The 9,036-nt window shown below is 43.4% G+C and overlaps 2 pseudogenes; both read right to left on the bottom strand.

Moving 5' to 3' along the window:
* Positions 1–4,605: 4,605 nt before the first annotated feature.
* Positions 4,606–5,281, bottom strand: LOC103076889 (solute carrier family 52, riboflavin transporter, member 2 pseudogene; annotated as a pseudogene).
* Positions 5,282–5,286: 5 nt separating this feature from the next.
* On the bottom strand, positions 5,287–5,536 carry LOC103076620 (solute carrier family 52, riboflavin transporter, member 1 pseudogene; annotated as a pseudogene).
* Between the last annotated feature and the right edge of the window lie 3,500 nt (positions 5,537–9,036).

Here is a 9,036-nt window from a genome sequence, read left to right as displayed (position 1 = left end):
CCAGATAAGCTTCTGTTGTGAAGCAGAAGGGGATAATATGTGTAACATGCGTTGCAGAGGCCTGGCTTCTACTGTTAGAAGCCAGGCCTCTGCAATGCATGTTACACATATTATCACATTTTAAAGCTGCTGTTTCCTAAGTTTGTATTATCCGCATTTCACTGGTAAGAAAACAGGCTTATTGAATTTGAGTCACTTGCCCAAGCTGGCATGGGTAAATGTGGTCTGAGGTCTGTTGCTCTCCATTTACTCTGCTGTTTACAGCATACATGAATAATCACGATTATCTCAACTCATCACCCCCATCTGTGAAGACAAATGGTTACAATGTAATTTTGTAAACAGATGGGGAAACTAAGGCTCAGCCAGATTTTTACTTCTCATGAGGAAAAAAAAAAATTTCAGAGTGACCTGCACAAAACAAAACTAGAAAACAGAGATGGCAGGACTCAAACATGTTTCTATTGCCACCTCTTTCCGCAATACTGAGGCTCACAAGAGTTGACTCCTGTTCCCTGGTTTCCGAACTCTACATTATTAAATGCTAAAATTTATTCATTCATTTGTTCATACCAACAAATATTTATCTACATTATTAAATGCTGAAATTTATTCATTCATTTGCTCATATCAACAAATATTTATTTAGTGCATAACGTTTATGAGGAGGTTAAAATATTTAAGGGAGTTGAAATATTTAAGATGCCTCTCCCTAATTCTTGTCTCCAGAGAATTAAAAAGAAACTGTGCATTTCACTTTCTTTCTTTCTTTTTTTTTTAAAGCTGGTTCTTTTCTTTTTTTTTAAATGTTGAGCCTTCTTTTAATTTATTTATTTTTATTTTTTTGGCTGTGTTGGGTCTTCGTTTTCTGTGCAAGGGCTTTCTCTAGTTGTGGCAAGTGGGGGCCACTCTTCATCGCGGTGCACGGGCCTCTCACTGCCGTGGCCTCTCTTGTTGCGGAGCACAGGCTCCAGATGCGCAGGCTCAGTAGTTGTGGCTCACGGGCCCAGTTGCTCCGTGGCATGTGGGATCTTCCCAGACCAGGACTCGAACCCGTGTCCCCTGCATTAGCAGGCAGATTCTCAACCACTGTGCCACCAGGGAAGCCCCACACTTTCTTTTTTGAAATAAACAAAACCCCAAATGCTCAAGGTAGCACCTGAATTGGTTTTCATTTTATTTTTTAATTTTTATGTCAGGTCTGGGGTAAGTTGGACCAAATTTGAGGGAAAACCATTGACTTGCAGTCAGCTGAGACATGACTTAGTTAATTTTGTGGGCAAATTGCCTTTCTGACTAAGGAAAAGTCAAGGCCTGAGCATGTCTGTGGCCAGAATGATCTCTTTGTCTCCTGGAGGGCATGGCCTTGCCTTTGCTAAAGCAAGCAACAAATTCAAGTCAAAAAAGAACTTGAGGGGAAAAGCTTTCTTTACACTTATATGGAAGTTGATGTGGAAATGAGAGGTGTAATACAATATGAAGAGTAAAAAATACTTGGGAAAAAGGCTGTGTCTTATTTCTCAATCTTTTCTAAGTTTTTAGATTTTTCAGATACACCTTGAATTTTTACTTGTAAAACTAAGATACATATGACAACACTTAAATCTTTTTTTAAAAAATTATTTATTTATTTATGGCTGTGTTGGGTCTTTGTTTCTGTGTGAGGGCTTTCTCCAGTTGTGGCAAACGGGGGCCACTCTTCATCGCGGTGCACGGGCCTCTGACTATCGCGGCCTCTCTTGTTGTGGAGCACAGGCTCCAGACGCGCAGGCTCAGTAGTTGTGGCTCACGAGCGTAGTTGCTCCGTGGCACGTGGAATCTTCCCAGACCAGGGCTCGAACCTGTGTCCCCTGCATTGGCAGGCAGAGTCTCAACCACTGCGCCACCAGGGAGGCCCCAGACAATACTTAAATCTTAAGGCCCAGGTTACCTTCCTTTTACAGCTCTGCTACGATTCTGAGGGGAAGTGTTTGGGGTCGGGGTGCACGTTGGGGCAGAAGGTTTAACATTAATGTTTTATTAATGTTACATGGAACTAAGATACATCTACACAATAGAAATGGTATTTTTGGAAAAAATGACATGGAAAGTGCTCATGACATAATGAAAACTAAAACATCAGAGGACAATATTACATTACAGACTGAGACCACAGACTAAAAAAAAAAGACTGGAAAGAAAAAAATAAAATACTACCTGTGTTATATCAGGGTGGGGATGTTTACTGTGATTGTAATTTTTTCCTAGTACTTTCCTGTGTTTCTAAACTTTCTGTGGGGAATCATGTATTAATAGTGACTTTAATAGTCAGAAAAAAGATGCATTAGGAAAAGTAAAGTTGTCAAGTCTTTGGGCTTGAAACACTAGATTTCCATTATGTTCAGATCTAGTTAAAATCTGACCTTACAAATCTTGTTTATCTCACTGCTTTGTTATTCCTTTATCCCATTAATGAATTCTGTGTATTCACAGAGTATTACCCAAGAGGAGATGGAAACTGATGAGACATTTTAAGTAACAACCCCAAAGAGAGGAAAGCAAAGAAAAGGAAGAACGAATAGTAAAATCAGAGGAATAACCAGGGCAAAGATTCAGGATTCTTGCTTTTCCATTTCAGCATAAATCACCAATTAGATTCTCTTGAAATTCTAATTTATTCTTTCCTCACTTTCCTCTTCCTTTTCCTAATCTCTTCTCCTTCCTTTCTCATATACTTCCCTTTTCTTCTCTTTCAAACCTCTGCTTTTTTGGATAATGGTAATAATTATAGCTACCTATTATGTGCACTGCAATGTAAGTTTTTAAGGGCAGGACCTGGGTTCAAATCTAGATCGCCCTGACTCCCTAACTCCATATCACGTTGCCTCCTATTGAAATCCAAAGGAAGAAACTAATGTTTGATTTTTTCCTGTTAAAGTGCAAATTGCAAAAATGCTTGTGATGTTTCCATGTCGTTTTGATTTGCATTCAAACAAAAGAAAACCAAACCCAAAGTAATCAAATCTTCCAGGTTTTCCAATGTCAGATGGCATTGCAATATGTGAAACAAAGATTCAGAAATAATCTTCACAATCAGAATACAAATACAAGCTAGAGAAGCCAAATGCATAAGCTGTTGAAAACAAAGACTGACCATAAGCCACAGAACATTTACATTCATGTTTCTAAATAGCTCTCATTCATTATACACTTAGATATAATTCTCATCTTCAGCTGAATTTAAAATAGGAGAAATTTCCCACTTGTTAGGCTAGCAGTGTTGAATCAAAAAGCAATTTATATTTTGTTTAAAAGATAAAGGTGCTTTAAGGCTTCCCTGTACAAATGTGGCAGAGATTCAGCATCAACAAATCCTCCCCACTATCTTGACAATGTTTGTTTCTTCAGTAAATTGCAAACAAATTAGCAACTTTTCTTGTTATGTTAATATTTTGGCAATGATGACTGTCATTCACTGTGGATCTAATCTTTTGAAAGTCTTTCCATCAAGATTTCTGGAGAAAATAAATTGTGTTAGTTATTACAAAGCTTAATTAGATCTCAACTAATTGGCAATTCACATCTAAAGCTTGATTAGATATGCCATCTACTATTTTTGTCTAATAAGTGCTCTTTAAAAATAAGTTATGAACGTCAAATTCACATAACATAAAAAGAATCATTTTAAAGTGAACAATTTGGTGGCATTTAGCACAATCACAATGTTGTGAAACCACCACCTCTATCTAGTTCCAAAACATTTCCATCACTCCAGAGTAAAACCCCTATCCATTAAACAGTTTCTCCCCATTCCTTCCTCTCCCCAGCCTCTGTCAACCACCATTGTGTTCTATCTCTGGATTTCATTCTTCTGGGTATTTCATATAAATGGAATCATACAATATGTGACCCTCTGTGTCTGATTTCTTTCACTCAGTGTTACGTATTCAAGGTTCATCCACACTATAGCATGTATCATATTTCATTCCTTTTTGTTTTCAGCTTTACTGAGGTATAATGGACAAATAAAATTGTAATATATTTAAAGGGTACAATGTGATGATTTCATATCCATATACTCGTGAAAGAATTCCCACAATCAAGTTAACATGTCCATCACCTCCATCACGTTATATATTTATCTTTTTTGTGTGTGCTTGTGAGAACACTTAAGAGCTACTCTCTTAGCAAATTTCAAAATATACAGTACAGTCTAATCAACTATAGACACCATGCCATACATTAGACCCACAGAACTTATTCACTTTATAACAAAGTTTGTACTCTTCACCGGTCTCTTCTCATTTCCCTCACCCCCCACCCCCACCCCAACACCTGGCAACCATCGTTCTACTCTGCTTCTTTTGATTTTTTCTTTTTTTTGAATAAAAATGCTTTATTGTACAAATCCCACACAGATCCCAGGCCCAGGGCCAAGTCCACATCCCCAGCTTGGCTTTGGCTTCGAGCCTGCTCTGTGGTCCCCAGATTCTCCTGTGGAGAGCGCAGGCATCCTACAGCATGCTGTGTGTGGGGTGGGCCTCTCTGGGCTGTGGGCACTCAGGAACTGTGGCAGCCCCAATCTGAAGACAGGTGGGGTGGAGCAAAGTCCCCACCTGCCCAGGTTTAGAAGGCACATTGGGCCACATGGTTCCTCCTGCTGGGGAACGCGTGGTAGATGGTGAGAGGGAATATGACAACAGCGCTGAAAAGGGAGCCCTCCTGGATGGCCAGGCCTGCCGCCAGCAGTGACAGCTCCCCACTTCCCCATTCCCCCCGTGCAGCAGGGAGCTGGCAGCCGCCTTCACGTATGAGAACATGCCCAGACACAGAATCTACAACACCACCGCAAGGACCACCCCTGCAGAGGTGCCCACCAGGGGTGGGCAGGGGCTCAGGATTGCCAGCACCATCAGGCAGGCCCCAAAGAGCATGCCCAGCAGAGAGAGACTGCCCAGCCCTGCCAGGGACCTGCATAGAACGCCCATGGTCAGGAAGCAGGTGAGGCGGCACTGCCCAGCACCACGGCCAAGTGGTAGGTCAGGTGTCCGTAGGGCGGGCAGAACGAGCTCTGCACAACAGGCAACCCATCCTTGGTCAGAGCGTTGGCGGTGGCCAGCAGGCCCAGCAGACAGGCACCACCGATGGGCTGCAGGGTCTGGGCTGGGGGTGATGCCTGCCACCTGGCCGGGTAGCTCCTGCCACACCAGGCCTCTTCCTCCACTCCTGGGGCTCCCATTTGCAGGCCAGGCCCTGGGCCCCTTGTGAGTACAGCTGGCGGTGACAGCAACAGCAGCAGGAGACCCTAGAAGGTGGCAGCAGGATGGGGGCCCCCTCGCCCTTGCCTGGGGCCGACTGCTGCCACAGAGTCACCACCAGCAGCAGACCCAGGGTGTCCAGCGCCACAAGCACAGAGAGGTAGGAGGGGACCCTCGGGGAGGTCTTTTACCACCCACGGGCAGCCACCCGGATCCTGTGACGGCAGCCCATGAGCCATGCCAAAGAGGGCTGCCAGCAGGTGGGTCAGCACCGGAAGGCCCAGCGGGGGTGCCGCCATTCAGCCCAAGGCTGGGACATCCAGGACAGGGCCAAGGTCACAGCCAGCTCCTCTGTCCTCACCTAGGGCCAAAGAAGATGCTTCAGGCTCTCCTGGGGACAGAAGACCCCGTCAAGCATCACCACATGGCAAGGCCGTCAGGCACGGGGGCAGGAAGGCGCCACAGCCCCAGGGGAGGATGATGAAAGAGGGAGGTGGCCTTCGGGTCCGACGTCCCGACACCACCACCACACTCACCCTCACATCATGGAACAAAGACTCCGGGACAGGATCTGCTCTCAAGCGGCACGCAGAGCTCCGCGGCTTCTGTGAGACCCATGACCGCCGCGCCGAGTGGGGCCTGGGGGCGTTGCCGCGGCGGGCACCGCCCCTCGCTGCGTCAGGCGGCGGCGCAGAGAGGTCCAGGGCACGCACCCACCCGCCCGCCCGGGTCCATGCTGCCTGTCAGGCGCCCGCGGTCCCTGACCCGGCGGCAGGCCTGCCAGCCAAGCTTCGAGGGCGCCGCCTCTCCCCCAGGGTCGCGGCTCCGTCCCAGAGCCGGTGGGGGCGGAAAGCTCAGCTGAGCCGGTGTGAGGACTCCAACTTGCCGTCCTGGCCTCAGGGAAGCCCTGGGCCGGCGTGCGCCCGGCATGGTCCAGCGCCCATGTGAGTATGAGATATATATATATTTGTTTTTTTAAAAAAAATATTCCACTTTTGAGTGATATCACGGGTTGTCAAAAATTAATTCAGCAGGTATCTGTGGGTTTATTTCTGGGGTGTCGTATTCTACTGTTCTGTTCCATCCATCTATGTATCTGGTTTTATGCTAATTGCATACTGTTTTGATTACTAGAGCTTTGAAACATGGTTTGAAATCAGGCCCTGTGATGCCTCCAGCATTGTTCTTTTTCAAGATGGTTTTGTCCATTTGGGGTATTTTGTGGTTCCATACCAATTTTAGAATTGTTTTTTCTATTTCTGTGAAAAAAGCTATTGGAATTTTGCTAAGGATTCAATTGAATCTGTAGATCACTTTGAGTAGTATGGACATTTTAAAAGCATTAATTCTTCCTATCCACGAGCACGAAATATCTTTCCATTTATTTGTGTCTTGTTAAATTTCTTTCATCAGTGTTTTATGGTTTTCAGTGTACAGATCTTTTGCTTCCTTGGTTAAATTTATTCCAAAGTATTTTATTTTATTTTTGATGCTATTGTAAATGAGATTGTTTTCTGAATTTCCTTCCCATAGTTTGTTGTTAATATATAAAAAAATGCGACTGATTTTTGTATATTGATTTTCTATCCTACCACTTCACTGAATTTATTAGTTTCAAACAGTTTTTTTTTTTTGGTGGAGACTTTACGGTTTTCCATATATGATATCATTCCATCTGCAAACAGGAACAATTTTACTTCTTCCTGTTTGATTTGGATGCCTTTTACTTCTTTTTCTTGCCTAATTGCTCTTTTGGGCTCCTTGGACAATCCCAGGCAGCACCTAGATGCTAGCTAACCAGGTGCCAGAACTTTAGACAGCAGCTAGTGACATATGCAGTCAAATTTCTCCCAGAAAAAACTGGGAGATGGGCGATTTTGTCTGCTTCCTCTGTGCTGAGCCTGGGGAGATAGCCATGGGGAGTGCCAGCACACCCATTTAAGAACTACTTTGTGTGCTATAGATCTTGGGACATAGCAAGCTCCCTTGGCTCTCAGAGGTAAATGGTTTGCGGGCCCTTGGGTGACAGCCTTAAAAGTTGGAGTGCTATATGAGTAGTCCAAACACTTCAATTCTTAGGAAGAAGCTGGAATCACTCCTGATTGTAAGGGGCTGTGCTGGAGGTGGGGTTTATGGTGAAAGTGTGTTTTAGCCTGTCCCACCTGCTTCGATGTGGATACTTTTTCAGTCACCTGAAGTGTAGGGGTTACTCAACTAGTTTATGGATTTCTCTCAGAGGGAACTGCTCTGAGTGTAGCTACTCATTTGGTCCGTGGAAGGAGGGAAATGTCCTATGTCTCTATCTTGGTGATATCATTCCAGAATTATCCCTTCATTCCTTTTTATGACTAAATAATATTTTATTGCATGGTTCTACCAACTTTGTTTACTTATTCATTCATTGATGGACATTTGGGCTGATTCCACCTTTTGGCTATTGTGAATAGTGCTGCTCTAATAAGTGTTTTTAAAAATTGTTCTTATCAAAGCTGTGTAGGCACATAGTTTTCAGAGTCAAATAGTTTCACAAGGCCTCTTATGAAAAGTAGCAGTTCCACGAACAATCTTCCTTTGCTGCTGAGTTTCTTTGCTCCCTAAAGGTTGGTGGGAATAGGAACTACTCAGAGCCATGTGTGATCTTTGGAAATTGTTCTGCTCCTTTTTGTTAGTTCTTTCCTTGGCCTTTCACACATGTGCCAACCAGTGCTCTGCCTGCAAGGTCTCCAGGGCTCAGGTGCTCTCTCTCCACGTGGTGCCTCCTCTCCTGTTCTTGGCCCTGCAAATTCTAACCATCTAGGCCTCCCCCAACTCAGTCTCTGTCTCCTCAACTTTGGGCTCTGTTTAGTGTCCCCCCGCCCCCCAGCCCCTTCCTTGCAGCCTGGAAATTGCCTGAGTCTGGTCCATGTGTATGGCTTGTAGATACTGTGGGAGGTGATGAAGGTATATGCTCTTAAGTATTAAAACTTTCTGTATCTTCTGAGATGTCAAATTATCATTTGGGAATAAAACATAGAATTTATGTCCTCCTAAGAGTATATTAAATGTCAATCTTAAGTGGGAGAGTTAAGGAAGCACCTGTTAGCATTAAAAAACCTTTTAAATCGTCTTACCCTCTCCTTGTGTATGTGCAAGAATTATTACAAGATAAAATAGAAAGGTACATCACAAATGATTTTGCAAGAACTGGATATAGTTAACACTTTAGCCAAGGCTTTTCCTAATGAAACCTATACATTCTAACTGTCTAACTATCGAATTAATCCATTGCTAATTGAGTTACCCTGAGACTGTTTTGCTTGAAGGAGAGTTATGAACTGCTAGGGAGACACAATTTTGCATATCAATTTGTAGCAACTCAGCTGTTATTGACCTTTGACTAATTCTGGTCCCTGAATTAAACATAAAGATAACTTGTGACTCATCTGGATTTTAAATTTTGGATGCTTCTAGCAGCAAATTTTAAAATAAACATTGCATTTTAATATGCTTATTTTTCTGAAGTGGGTGAATCAAACATTTCAGATTTTAGAACCCATAATTCATTTCTCTATGTTTTTCAAACAGAAAAATGAGTAGAGGAAAAATACCCGTTTTTATTATTTTAGCTCTCTGTATTATCTGACATTATGTTCAGTGAGATCATTTTGAAAAGGTTAAGTGACTTGGAAATTTACAAGATGTTCTTAGTTTCATGTCCTATTCAGTCCTTCTCCCAGGAGAGGATGTGGATGACACTGCCCATGTTAGCCATCAGTATTTCTGACCTGTGGAACCATTTAAGTAAAGCTGTACTGACGAA

Source organism: Lipotes vexillifer, unplaced genomic scaffold (genome assembly GCF_000442215.2).
Source record: "Lipotes vexillifer unplaced genomic scaffold, Lipotes_vexillifer_v1.1 scaffold570, whole genome shotgun sequence".
NCBI lineage: Eukaryota > Metazoa > Chordata > Mammalia > Artiodactyla > Lipotidae > Lipotes > Lipotes vexillifer.
Note: the sequence above shows the minus strand (reverse complement) of the source record. Positions and strands in the feature narration are given on the sequence as shown.